Genomic DNA, 15,013 nt, shown 5'->3' on the forward strand with positions numbered 1-15,013 from the left:
GTTTTTGTATTTTGACAATATGTGAATGTTTGTACTTGAAAGTTAGTTCTACTGGCCGCCATACAATTCTTGGCTTTTGTTTTCCTTCCTTGAGTAGTTTATTTTCTGGTATAATATGTTACTTTTGGAAAGTTTGTTGTTAATGTAGTTTTTTTCCCTTATAAGTTACTTGATGTTTTTGCCTAGATGCTCAAATTTATTTTTTCCTTAAAAATCCTGCAATTTTACTATATCTTGGTATCAATTATTTTGGCCTAGTATTCTCCAGTATGCAATGTGTGCCTTAAATATGTAGTTTCTAATTTTTTTCTGGTGTCCTGGCATGTTGTCCAGGCTGGCCTGTAATTCCTGGACTCAAGTGATCCTCTCACCTCAGCTTCCCCAACGCTGAGAGTACAGGCCCCATTCGCTCTTTTGTCTTAATTTTGGCAAAAATTTTTTGGATTACAGTTTTTAATATTGCTTGTTCCCCTGCTTTTGCTTTTTCGAGGGATTCCTAATATGTGAAAAATGGAGCAATTTTTGTTACTTTCTTTAGAATCCTATTATTTCATCATTTCTTTTTTGTTTTTAGAATTATCTTCCTTCTCACTTTCAGATTCTTGAAGGCATTATCTGTAATATTCATTCTTGTGTTCCTTGGGTTTTATTCTTCATTTCTCAAATACATTTTAAAATTTATAATTATTTACTGAGTCGTGTTCTCACATTTCTGAGTTTCTTCTGTTCTGATGTTGTTTCTCATGCTTTATATAATTTTCTTAATGTTTTTAGCTCATTTTGAAATACTAATAGTGGTTTTAATTTTAATCTCTTGTGTTTCTGGCCTTCTAGCATGATGTATTTGTCTGTAAGGAGGATGTTGTTTTGCTCCCTATTCCTTCCCTGTTTTATTTTTTTTTTCTTTTTTCTTTTGAGACGGAGTCTTACTCTGTCGCCCAGGCTGAAGTGCAGTGGCACGATCTTGGCTCTGTACAACCTCTGCCTCCTGGGTTCAGGTAATTCTTCTGCCTCAGCCTCCCGAGTAGCTGGTACTATAGGCACACGCCACCATGCCCAGCTAATTTTTTTGTATTTTTAGTAGAGACAGGGTTTCACCATATTGGCCAGGCTGGTCTAGAATTCCTGACCTCGTGATCCGCCACCTCAGCCTCCCAAAGTACTGGGATTATAGGTGTGAGCCACCATGCCTGGCCCCTTCCCCATTTTGTTATAACTTCTATGAGATTTGGATCTGAAAACTTTGCCATGGGTCAGTTTTATTGGAAGTTCATTTTCCTGAATGTTTGGAAGAAGACATAGTGACTCAGGATAGCATTTCTAATTTCACAGAGTTATTTTCCGTTATGAAATACAGGTTGCTTTTGAGGTCTCCTGTTTCCATTACTGCCCCTCACTTTTATGTGGGCCTCCTCTTTCCTTTGTTTCTGGAGAACCTTTTCCTGTTCAATTTCGTTTTAATTTTCAGCAGTTTTTTTCTTGTGCGAGTGAGGCTGTGTCCTAGAAGGGAAGTCTGGTTGGTCATTTTCAAGTTGACTTGACTCCTGTGTCCACTCCAACCCTTATGCTATAGGCCCTTTGCACCATCTGTATCTTCAAATGTGCCCACTGTTCATTCCAATGAAGACTAGTTTGGCTTGTAGAGGGACATGGAAGAAGCAAATCAGTCTTTACCTCTCTCAAGCCTGGAGATTTGCAGGCACTGGTTTTATCTGTAACTGGAGATTAGAGTTCAGGCTCAACACTAGTTTAAAAATCTGTATATGGAATAGCGATACCCTGGAATCTAGGGCTGAGATTCTGTGCCTCGCACCTGCCCACAAGCCAAGTGCCTGCCTGTGGCAGTGACTTCTTAGTGCTCGTCTACATCTAGATCTTCTTTAGTCCCAGACTGTTGGGAGCATTTAATTCCTTTGCTCCTCGATGTTTGGTGGGATCAGGTGACTGATGCTGGCCAGTAGACTTTGAGGGAGGTTGTGTTACTTCTGAGTTGGCATAGTGAAAAACCCATGAAGATACTCTGATCTCTTTCTTGCCTAGGATATCCCTGGTCATAGGATTCATTTGATGCGGGAACAAGGTGGTCAGCCTGGCTCTTTGAGTAACTGGAAATAACCCCTGCATATCCGTGTTGGACATATTACATGAGACAGAAGTAAATTTCTGTTGTACTAAGCCATTGAAATTTTGGGGTTGTTACCACAGCCTCACTTAGACCTATGCTATCTAATATGGCAGCCACTGGCTACACATGGCCGTTGAGCACTTGAAATGTGGCTAGTCCTAGTTAAGAGGTGCTGTAACTTTAAAGTAATACTATATTTGGAAAAAAGGTGTAAAATATCTAAATTTTTATATTAATTACATATTAAATAACATCTTGTATTCATTGGGTTAAATAAGATGCATTAAAATTATTTTCAGCTTTCTCTTTAGTTTTTTTCATGAAGCTGCTTAGAAAATTTAAAATTATACACGTGGTCACATTTGTGGCATTATCCACAACACTGACCCCTACCTTAGTAATTCTGTACCCCTCCCTCATTTTGACGAAAGATGGGCAGTTGATTGTGTAAAGAAACTGAATCAGTTAAATTCCAGATTTGAAGAGAGTACAGAAGAGGAGTACACTGCAGATGGGGATTAAGCGGAAGTCGACCTACTGGATCAGGAGATATACCTCCTTGCCTTTAATTTCTGTCCATGTCCTTTTTCCACTTTTTTTCAGAGCACTGACAATTGAGAGTTATACACTTCACCTAGGAGACTGAAGTACTCTTTTCTAAGAAACTGAATGGCTTCAGGGAAGAGATCAACAGAGCCTGATACTTAAGGCTGTCTGTATCTGCACAAGCAGGAGTTATCCTGCAGTGAAGCCTGCTAGTTCACAAGCCCCACCTACATGCAGAGAGGTTCTAGTTGGGGTTGACGAACCACCCATTATGTGAACAGCACCCAAGATATACCAGACACCGGTGGAAAACTTCTAACAGGAATTAACTCGTTAAGGGAAAGAGAATAATAATGTGAGTCTGTTTGCATATCATCAGGGATCTGTTTGTATATTAAGATAATTCAGATAATGAAAGTACAAGTGAAAAAATGAGTCTGTGATAAAGCTCTTCTCCAGACATCCCCATTTCTACAATAATTTTTTTCCAATTTTTAAAATCAAGGTAAAATATACATACCCAAAATTTATCATTTTAACCATTTTTAAGTATACAGTTCAGTGGTATTAAATACATTCATAACATTATACATCCATCACCACCATCCATCTCCTATACTCTTCATCTTGTAAAGCTGAAACTGTACTTATAAAACAACAACTCTCCCTTCTTCCCCCATCCTTGGCAACCACGATTCTACTAATGTCTCTCTGATCTTGACTACTATAAGTGCCTCGTATAAGTTGCATTTAGTATTTTTCTTTTTGGTGGCTGGCTTATTTCACTTAGCATAATGTCTTCAAGGTTTATGTTGTGGCATGTCTCGGAATTTCCTTCATTTTTAAGACTGAATAATATTCCATTTTATGCATATACCACATTTTGCTTATCCATTCATTCACCCACATACTTGGGTTACTTTCACATTTTAGCTGTTGTGAATAATGCTGCCATTAACGTGGATGTGCAAATAAAAGAGTATTGTAAACAAATGCCAACAAATTGGATAACCTAAATGAAATGGACAGATTCCTAGAAACACAAAATCGACTAAATCATGAAGAAATAGAATATTTGAATAGACCTTTAACTAGTGAGGAGATTGAATGAGTTGTCAAAAATCTGACAAAGAAAAACCCTGGACCTGATGGCTTCACTGGTGAATTCTGCCATACATTTAAGGAAAAACTAATACCATTCTTCAAGTGAAAAAAAAAAAAAAAAACTGGAGAAAGAGAAAAATTTCCAACTCATTCTGTGAGGCCAACATATTACACTGACACCAAAGTTAGACAAAGATACTACAAGGAAACTACAGATAATACCCCTTTGGAACATTGATGCCAAAATGTTCAACAAAGTACTAGCAAAATTTCCTCTGATATTTTAAGAAGTTTGCTGAAGTATGAATAGTTCTTTGGTTAATATTTTTTTGAGATGGAAGTCTCGCACTGTCACCCAGGCTGGAGTGTAATGGCATGATCTCAGCTCACTGCAACCTCTGCCTCCCAGGTTCAAATGATTCTCCTGCTTCAGCCTCCCGAGTATCTAGAATTACAGGTGCCTGCCACCATGCCTGGCTAATTTTTGTACTTTTAGTAGAGTCGGGGTTTCACCATGTTGGCCAGGCTGGTCTCGAGCTCCTGACCTTGTCATCCGCCCTCCTTGGCTCCCAAAGTGCTGGGATTACAGGCGTGAGCCACCGTGTCTGGCCAGCGAATAATTTTAGGGAGCAGATGAAGAGGTCTTCAGTTTGCTTTTAGCTCAGGTTTTTTTGTTTTAAAATTTATTAAGTGGATGGAAAGAAACATGTTAACTGAAGATTGAAGTTGGCTGAAGTATGAATAGTTCTTTGGTTAATAATTTTAGGGAGCAGATGAAGAGGCTTTCAGATTGCTTTTATCTCAGGATTTTTTGCTTTAAAATTTATAAAGTAGATGGAAAGAAACATGTTAACTGAGGATTGGTGCTAGTTTTTATTGACAGGTCATTTCCTATAGGGAGAGCAGTAGTATAAGCAAAACAACAAAATATTCAAAATTCTCAAATAAGTACTGTTTATTATTGAAAAACTCAGATAAATGTAGAAGTTATTTTTTATCTCTATTGAGCAGCAGTTACGTATGCTAGAATCATAGTTTGAATGATTCAGACTTTGTACCTGTGATCTGACACACCTGAACTGGAGTTCCATCTCTGCTACCCACTTTATTTGACTCCATAGAGAAATTACTCAAGCCCCTAAAGACAGACACTGAAATAGGATACAGTTTCCAAGAAGGCAAATTTTTGGATTTTTTTTGTTGTTGTTGTTCATTACTGTATGCTGAGGTTTAGATTAGTTTCTGGGACACAGAACTAGCACTCAGTAAATATGTTGAATGAAAACGAAGAATTCCTGCCTCCGAATTGTTTTGGGGATGAAATGTGGTAATGCATGTAAAGCATTGGGCCTGCAAGTGAAACCAACCACATATTAAACAGTACTCAGCTCTTACCTCCATATCTTACGTTCTTATTTCCCTGACTGTATCCTCACACATGAAGGAATGGCTACTTATTATTATTGCTACTTATTTTTTAAAGCCACTTACATCTCTGGAGATCTCTGTATGTGTGTTAAAAATACTATGTTTTGTAACAATTGGCCTGTCTTAGAAAACTTTTCAATTATACAGAATTTGAGATCTTTACAACTTTTTTTTTATTTGAGTTTCGCTCTGTCTCCCAGGCTGGAGTGCAGTGGCGCGATCTGAGATCACTGCGGTCTCTGCCTCCTGGGCTTACGCAATTCTCCTGCCTCAGCCTCCTGAGTAGCTGGGATTACAGGATGCACTGCCACGTCCAGCTAATTTTTGTATTTTTAGTAGAGACAGGGCTTTCATCATTTTGGCCAGGATGGTCTCGATCTCCTGACTTCGTGATCCACCCACCTCTAATCCCCAAGTGCTGGGATTACAGGTGTGAGCCTCTGCGCCCAGCCACAACTTGAATTTTCATAGCAAACTATTTTTTTTTTGTCAAATTAGAAATTTATGCTTGAAACCTAGTGCTTCTTTTGCCTATGCATCTCATCTCTTAAAAGTAATGACACTTATCACGTCTGCCTCACGGATTATGGTAGTGATTGTTATCCTTGAAATTACCGATAGGGTAGCAGTCTCCAGGCATACCATGGGTTCTTCAGTTACGAGTGGCATAGCTTATGTACATGTTAACTGAAGAATAAACGGTTTTTCCAACTTCCTGCGATACTCTCATTTATGCCTGTAATGTGAATTGTCCAGAGGAGAATTTGTGGTCAATTGATGATTAGACTGATGGTTTCTGCTAGCTCTGGCAAAAGGTGAATCTAGTTGCTTTCTAGCACTTTTCCTACTAACCCTGCTTCTCACCCTGTACCTAATACCATATTTTTAGTTTAGTTTTTGTTTTGTTTTGTTTTGTTTTGCTTGAGACAGAGTTTAACTTTCTGACACCCAGACTGGAGTGCAGTGGTGTGATCATAGCTTGTCTGCAGCCTCGACCTCCCAGGCTCAAGTGGTCCTCTCACCTCAGCCTCCTGAGTAGCTGGGACTACAGGATTATGCCCCCATTCCTGGCTAACTTTTTAAAAATTTTTGGATAGAGATGAGGTTTTGCCACGTTGCCGTGGCTGGTCTCAAACTACTGGGTTTAAGCAATCCTCTTGCCTTGGCCTCCCAAAATGTTGGGATTACAGGCATGAGCCACTGCACCCAGAATCACCTTTTTAGTTTGGAAGATGACATCTTTTTTTTTTTTTTTTTTCTTAGAGAAGCTTGAGAGTACCAAATTAAGTTCTGTCAGTTTCTTCTGTCTCTACCTCAAAGATCACTGTATGACTTCTTTTCTTCCTTCTCGGCTGTTTCACACGAAGTTTTCCCTTTTTCTAAGGCTCAGTCCTTATCATCTGAGACCTCCCTCTCATTATCCGTCTCTCCATCCTTGGCTGTTTCTAGTTCGATTGTAACGCTGATCAAATCTCCTTCAAGTTCAAAACTAAACCAGTAAAACCTTCCCTTGATATTGCCATTATCTCAGAGCTATGTACCGTGCTCCTTGCCCTCCCCGCTGGACTTCTCGGGATGCTAGTTGATGCCTATGTAGCACCTGTCACTGTTTCATATACTTCTTCCTGGCCACTGCCTGGTTGTCATCTACCACTTCTCTGGAATCAGCAACCCCAATAGCAGATTTAACTGCTGATTCCATAGTTTTTGTTACTTGTCCTTTTTTGCAGTGTTTTAAATTATAATCATCTTTTCACTTATTTTTTTAAAGAAGGTCATTTAAAAAAAGCATCCAGCAGTAGAAAATTTGGAAAATATGGAAAGTATAGACGACATTTATCAACTGTAATACCAGCAGTACCTATTGTTAAACTTAGGGCATGTCGTTTCCATCGCTCTCTTTTTAAATGCATTAAACAGAGAAGGATCACAAGGTTATTTTGTGATCTGATTTTTTCTGTCTTAATATATTGTAAGTATATTTCCAAGTACTTATTTTCGTGTGGCATAACGTTTGTAGTTACACAAAGTGGCGGTGTTGAGACTGCCCTGGTTCAAATCCTGGCTTCAGTTACTGCTGCAGTGTGACCTGAAGGAAGTTACTGCTCTGAGTTTTAGTTTCCTCATCTTGAAAATAGTGATAACATTCTTAACTAACTTCTGGGGTTGCTGTAAGTATTAAGTGAGCTAACACATAGAAATAATTCTTCGCACTTAATAAACATCAGCTGTTGTTACAATATTGTCTGACTGTACTATAATTTACGTTATTTTTGTTTTTGCTTGTTCTGACATCATTAAGCATGTTGTAAGACCGTATGTGTCACTAAATCTGGGTGTACAACATGATTTTTTTTTTTTTTTTTTTGAGACGGAGTCTCGCTTTGTCGCCCAGGCTGGAGTGCAGTGGCACGATCTCGGCTCACTGCAAGCTCCACCTCCCAGGTTCACGCCATTCTCCTGCCTCAGCCTCCAAGTGGCTAGGGCTACAGGCGCGTACCACCACGCCCGGCTAATTTTTTGTATTTTTAGTAGAGACGGGGTTTCACCGTGTTAGCCAGGATGGTCTCCATCTCCTGGCCTTGTGATCCGCCCGCCTCGGCCTCCCAAAGTGCTGGGATTACAGGCATGAGCCACCACGCCCGGCAGCATGATTTTTTTTAAATGTGGATTTTTATTAGTAGGATTGCTGGGCTAGTGGGTACATCATGCACACTGCTAAGTTGCTCTCTAGAGAGGCTGCATTTATACCTCCCAAGGCTGTACAGGAGACCATTAGCTTCATTACATTTTTCCAAGAAACTTGATGCTATTGCCCACATTTTATGCTGCTCCCTTGCTAAAAGTGAATGACAGTATGATCATGTTGTTACCTCTCTCTTGCCAAAATGTTGGACTTGATGGTAAGGGGATCACTGTGACATCATCATTACCCACAGATGTTTCTTTTTTCTACCCCCTCCTCCCCTCCTCTTTCCTCCCTCCTTTTGTTTCTTGAGAGGGGTTCTTGGCTCTGTCCAGGCTGGAGTGCAGTGACACAATCATGGCTCACTGCAGTCTGGACCTCCCAGGCTCAAGTGGTCCTCCCACTTCAGCCTCCTGAGGAGCTGGGACAGCAGGCACGGACCACCGCATCCAGCTAATTTTTGTATTTTTTGTAGAGAGGGGTTTTTACCATGTTCCTAGGCTGGTCTCGAACTACATGTTCCCAGGCTGGTCTCAAACTCGTGGGCTCAAGCGATCCACACACCTCGGCTTCCCAAAGTGCTGGGTTTACAGACCTGAGCCAGCATGCCTGCCCTCACAGATATTTCTTGATCTACATTTTATTCATTATTTAGGTTCAACTTCAGCATGTGTCATGTATTTATATACAGGTTCTAAATCTTTCCATTTGAAAAATACTCATTTTTCTATCCAAAATGAATTCAGTTTTTCTTTTTATTCTAGTCCCAGTCTGTGCATGAGTAAAACCCCAAGGACCCTATATCCTGATTTTACTATTTTTTGTTAGTGGTTTGAAACAGCTTTATTAAGATATAATTCACATACCATACAATTATTTAAAGGGCACACTTCAGTGGTTTTTAGTATACTCACGGATCTGTATAACCATTATCACAGTCATGTGCAATTGGTTCAGGATTTGGGAAGAAAATGTATGGCATTACGATTAAAAGTACAGTGTTTAGAGTCTGGATTTGAATCCCAAATCTACCATATATTAACTGTGTGACTTTGAGAAGGTTGCTTAATCACTATGAGCTTCAGTCCCCCCCCCCCCCCCCTTTTTTTTAAGGCAGAGTCTCACTCTGTCACCCAGGCTGAAGTGCAGTGGTACAATCTCAGCTCACTGCAACCTCTGCCTCCTGGGTTCAAGCAATCCTTTGTCTCAGCCTCCCAAGTAACTGGGATTACAGGCCAGCCTGCCTGCCTAACTTTTGTATTTTTAGTAGAGATGGAGTTTCACCACATTGGCCAGGCTGGTCTCAAACTCCTGACCTCAGGTGATCTGCCCGCCTCAGCCTCCCAGAGTGCTGGGATTATAGGTGTGAGCCACCGTGCCCGGCCTGGGCTTCAGTTTTCTTATCTGTAATATGGGATTACTGGTGGTATCTGCCCCATAGTCTTATTTTAAGGATTAAGCCAGATAATAAATGTATAGAATTTAGCACAGTAACTGGCACATGGTAAATGTTTGATAAATGGAACTCAGTAAATATTGTTGCCATAATTTTGTTCTTAAATCAACCAGCAAGTGTTTGATGCTATTAGGCATTGTTATTAAATACTGGAAGGGTGTTTCTACCAGTGATTCAGAGGGTTTTCTGTATCCAGCAAGCTTTTAATATAGCTTCTTGTATTATTCTCCTGTATAAACTTCTAATTACTCTCTGAAAATACAGTTGGTTTCCTATTGATGGAGAACAATAATAGTAGCTTACACTTAGTGCTTACTGTCTGCCTGGCACTGTTCTAAGTGCCATACCTATATTAACTCCTTTGATCCTCATTTTACAGATTGAGTACGGAGGAGGTTAAACAACTTGGTCAAAGGATTACAACAGGTAAGTGGTGGAGCCAGGATTCTAACCTTGGTACTCAGTCTGGCTACAGAGCCCATGCTCTTTCTTAATCTTTGTATTCTTCTCTTTACTTCCTAAAGAATGGTAGATGCATTTCAAACATCCTGACATCTTGGCTGCTGAGGATTCTGTATGGAAAAGCACTATGAGGTCTTTAATGCTTAGTTGGAAGGAGAACTAAAATGAACAGTTGTGTGTGCTGTAGGCATGGGCCTTAGGGCAGCTGTGTATTTATCATCTGGGTCAGACTGTACATTGATGATCCTGCTTCACCACCATAGAATCCAGACCCCCCGTAGGGCCATGACCAGCCACAAAGTACCCTCCCTGACCCTCCCTGTGGAATGCCTATTTGAACTTGAACTACTCCCTCCTTGCATAGTATCAAATCCTGCAGATCCTTGGAAGGCCACCTTAAATTACTTCCCACCTGTGAAGCAGTAAACTTTAGTGCTTTTCGATTAATCATCATGTGTGGTGATATGACATTTGCAGTATCATCTCTTACCATTATTTAAATTTGAATATCTTTATGTCTTGGCTCCTCATGTTGATTACATGTTTCTTGCAGGCAGGGAACTATATCTTAAATTTTTTTTTTCTTTTTTGAGATGAAGTATTGCTTTGTTGCCCAGGCTGGAGTGCAGTGGCATGATCTCGGCTCACTGCAAGCTCCACCTCCCAGGTTCACACCATTCTCCTGCCTCAGCCTCTGAGTAGCTGGGACTACAGGCACGCACCACCATGCCCGGCTAATTTTTTGTATTTTTAGTAGAGATGGGGTGTTACCGTGTTAGCCAGGATGGTCTCGATCTCCTGACCTTGTGATCCGCCCACCTCGGGCTCCCAAAGTGCTGGGATTACAGGCGTGAGCCACCGCGCCCCGCCTTAAATGTTTTAAAATTTGCTTTAATGGCTCCTGGAAATATTACCAAGTTGTTTGTGTGTGTGTGTGTGTGTGTGTGTGTATTTGTATGTATGTGTGTTTCTTTCAGTCTCACATGTCTGTCGATAATAGAATATCTCTGAAATTCAAACATACCTAGCCTCACAAACTTAGTCGCAAAGGCACATGCTGTGTTTTTGCAAGAAGGTGGGAAGTCCCTAGGCGGCTGTTGGATTATGTGCATTGTGTTGGGGTAGTAGTTGCTGCTAATTGCCTGTCTGCAGCTCCTCAGAACCTGTTGTTGCTTCCTTTTGAAACCTTCCTTGATTGCCTGAGTTGCTGCTCATCCTGCATCCAGGCCCCTCCCTTAGGCATGTGACTCACGGATTTAAAAGACAGTGCTGTGTGGTAATTAACTACCTACCTCTCATCACATAGAGATGAGAACTTAAATGTAGGCTTCCCAGCTAAAACTTTCTTCCCTGTGTGTTTATCCACCCACGGACATGTAGCAACGCTGTCTCACACCTGGCCTTTTGGAGGAAATATTGCTAGACTTACTTCTCTTGTTTGAAATCGCTAGTTGACATATTCCTGTACAAGTGATGGATTTTACATGGGTGCTCTTAATTGAAAATAATTTCATTTTCTGTAACTTCTAGAGTTTTGTTAGTTTATTGATGCACACATCTTGGGTGGGTGACAACTGGGATTTTTGTGAAGATAACTTTTAAGTTTTTAGTAAATAACAATTAAGTATTACTTGACCGTTTAATTGGACTCCATTCTGACATGACCCGTACATCCTTAAGGGAACAGATGGTTATCGTTTTCTATGAAATGTAATTAGTTTTTCAGGAAACTTTGTCCACATAAAGGAATTGATTCCACCCTTACTACCTGCTTAGCAATCCTGAAAAATATTGTAAATACAATCTTAGAGTATGCATCATTAGGAAATAAATCTATTTTGAGAAATAAATTTTAACATACACTATTAATGATAGGACATTTAGAAATGTTATTTTCTAAATATATTAGAAATAATAGGACATTTAGAAATGACATTTTTTCCCTTGCTTTTTGTTTGTTTGTTTTGAGACAGGGACTCATTCTGTTTCCTAGGCTGGAGTGCAATGGCACGATCATAGTTCACTGTAGCCTCAACCTCCTGGGCTCAAGCGATCTTCCCACCTCAGCCTCTGAAAGTGCTAGGATTACAGGGTTAGCCACCAGCATCCAGCCAAGAAATCCCATTCTAATGTATTAGTATGGTTTTATCTATTTTAGCAGTGTAAAAATCTTTGTGAATTGTATATAGTATAATTGAATTGCCAAAATAAGCGTCCTTGCCCTCAAATTGCTTATAATATTGTTTCTGAAGCACAGACATAATCTTTTGACCTTTTAAGCAAAAATTAATTTTTCATTCAACTTTTTTTTTTTGAGACAGGGTCTTGCCCTGTTGCCCAGGCTAGAGTGTAGTGATGTAGTCATGGCTTACTGCAGCCTCAACTTCCCAGGCTCAAGTGATCCTCGCACCTCAGCCTGCTGAGTAATTGGGACTACAGGCACGTGCCACCATACTTGGCTAAACTTAACATTTTTTTGTGGAGATGTGGTCTTGCTATGTTGCCCAGACTGGTCTTGAACTCATGGGCTCAAGTGATCCTCCTGCTTCAGTTGCCCGAAGTACTGGGATTACAGGTGTGAGCCATCGTGCCTGGCCTTTCATTCAACTTGTAATTCACAATTTCCAGAAAAAAGCTTTGAAATTACTGATGGAGGAAAGATCTTTGGGACTTGCTTGTAAATGTGTTAATATTTGATTTTAATAAGCTCTGTCATACTAACACTGTTTATTAAGCTTTGTGGTAAAATTACTACCCATAACTAAAGAATGAAATATTTATTTTCTGCAAATTGTTAAAAATTTATAAATTGATAGAAAAATTGAATGAATAGTGAACACCGTTGTGTCTTTCACTAACTCAGCTGCTCACTTGCTAACATTTGGCTCATTTGCTTTCTTTTTCTCTCTGTTTATGAAGACATACATACTTTTTTAATTTCCCTGAGCCATTTGAAAGTAACCTGCAAACATCTTGACATTTAACTCCTAAACATTTTAGCACGTGTATCCTAAGAACAGGGTTGTCTTGCTGAGGAGTTACATTATCATGCTTAAGAGATTTGGTATTAATGCAGTATTATCTAACATATGATCCCTATTTAAATTTCATTTATTTTCTCCCCCAGAACAGTTCTTTATAGATGTTTTAATTTTTGATCCAGAACCGAGGGAAAAAATGTATCTATATCTATAGAGAGCTAAATATATCTATATTTGATCCAGAAACCAATCAAGGAAATACACACACACACACACACACACACACACACACCCCCTTTTGGCTGTCATAGTTCTTTAGTTTCCTTTACTTTAGGATAAGCCACCACTCGGCAGTGGTCTTTTATGAAATCTCATCATGTTTTTTTCTTTTCTTATATAAGCTATCCCACAATTTGCTGATTATATTTCATGCCTAGATTAAAATAAAAATATTTTGGAATGAATATACTATATAGATGGCATTAATTTTCCATTATATTACATTAGGAGGAGAAGTAACTTTTTTTACATGTTGTTTTTTCTGCTGTATAATAGTTCAGTATTTGTTTTAATATACTGCTGTTAAAGATTTGTGATACTGTGTCCTTAAATTTCAAAATAGAATTTTGTAGTTTACTCTTAATTTTGTTAGTATGTTATATTCCAAAATTATAGAAAGTGCTGTAATAGACATTTATGTAATGTGGGCATACATTTAAATTTTTAAAAATCTTTTAAATTGTTAAAATATTAACATTTAACTGTATCTGCTCCAGATAGGTTTAATTTTACAAGGATCTATCTACCTATCTTTCTATCTATCTGTAATGTATATCCATTTTAAACAATAATAATAATAATAATACATGAATAAATCTGGCCCAACCTTCTGTCTTAAGAAATATAACAGCAACTTTGAACTCCTTCATCCCTTAAGACAGTTACTCCTCCCTTCCCAGAGGTAACTTACCATCCTCCCAAATTTGATGCCATTCCCTTATTTTTTTCTTAAGTTTTACCACATTTGTGTTGTCTCTTTAACATACTTTTTTTTTTTAAATTTTCTTGTTTTTGAGCTTTATACGAATGGAATTATTCTGTATGTATTCTTCTTGGACTTGATTTTTTTATTTAACATTACAATTTTGAGATGTCATTTATGTTGACATTCTTAGCTGAGGTTCATTAATTTTCATTATTAGGTGATATAATCCAAATTATTGGAATATGGAATATTTCATGAATATACCACAATCCATTATGCTGTTGCTTTACACTTGGGTTTCACCTAGTTTTTGGTATGGAAAAAACTGCTTTAAATATTCTTTTGCGTGGCTTGTGGTAGCTAAGTACAAAAGGTTCTCTAGGTTATATACATAGACCTGGAATGGTTGAGTCTTGAGTGTGTACACCATCAGCTTTACTAGGTATGGCAGAATGTCTTCTTTTACACAGTTGTGGAATAAACCAAATGAGTTCAAGAGGAGCAAGTTTGTGAGAGGATGGACAAGTGAGATAGTGAGTTACATTTCGTGTGTTTTGAGTTTTAGCCTATTTAGTTAGAAATGTTAAGTAGGCATTTGAGATGTGTTTACTTTTTTAGCTCCACCCATCTTTGTTTATTCGTGGGTTTACTCATTCAGGTGTGTCATCTTTCCCTTCTCCTTAAAGTGGCCTTTAAAGAAAAAAATTGAAATATCATGGGACAACAATTACTTGATCGTAATAGAAGATGTGTTCAGTTTTTATATCTTCAGTCTCAGGCCATCCATCATATGCAACCTTTTTATTTTTCTGGACCTTGAACCACAGAACTACATTAAGCTAGTTTGCTGTTTTCCAGGGATGACATAAAGAAGTGGGTAGAGGGTGATGCTCTTAGCAAGTATGCATTCCAGGTAGTGGTTCGCAAAGGGGAGAAAACGTAACAGAAAGATGGGTGCAAGCTAAAACAAATAAACCAGTAAGTAAGTAAAAAACCACAACACTCTTTCGTGATTATTTAGATCTGAAACAAATAGCAGCATGTATTAATAGTCCCTGATGATTTCACTGTATTGTAGCATAACTCTGGTATTCATAATGTCAATTCTGAATTTCTTTATATGTTGAGAGAGTCTAATCATGCACATTTTAGCAGATCTGGTGAACTGCTAAATCTAGAATCACTCCCTGATAATTCCTGACTTAACAGTAGAAATTTAACTGTTTTATGTGGTGAAATT

The 15,013-nt window shown here is 38.8% G+C and overlaps 1 protein-coding gene and 1 pseudogene across 6 annotated transcripts in view; one reads left to right on the forward strand and one right to left on the reverse strand.

The window, feature by feature from the left end:
• The window catches only part of BMPR1A (bone morphogenetic protein receptor type 1A), a 166,046-nt gene that overhangs the window by 57,043 nt on the left and 93,990 nt on the right, over positions 1–15,013 (forward strand). The window contains exon 2 of one of the 6 annotated variants that reach the window (XM_033209013.1): positions 9,725–9,771. The exons of the other annotated variants lie outside the window; for them this stretch is intronic. The gene's annotated coding sequence lies outside the window, so the exon portion shown is untranslated. The remainder of the gene's footprint in view (positions 1–9,724; positions 9,772–15,013) is intronic. 6 annotated transcript variants of the gene reach the window in all.
• The window catches only part of LOC117082245, a 99,081-nt pseudogene that overhangs the window by 56,977 nt on the left and 27,091 nt on the right, over positions 1–15,013 (reverse strand).

The sequence above is a fragment of the Trachypithecus francoisi genome, unplaced genomic scaffold (genome assembly GCF_009764315.1).
Source record: "Trachypithecus francoisi isolate TF-2019V2 unplaced genomic scaffold, Tfra_2.0 Lachesis_group9, whole genome shotgun sequence".
Classification (NCBI taxonomy): Eukaryota; Metazoa; Chordata; class Mammalia; order Primates; family Cercopithecidae; genus Trachypithecus; species Trachypithecus francoisi.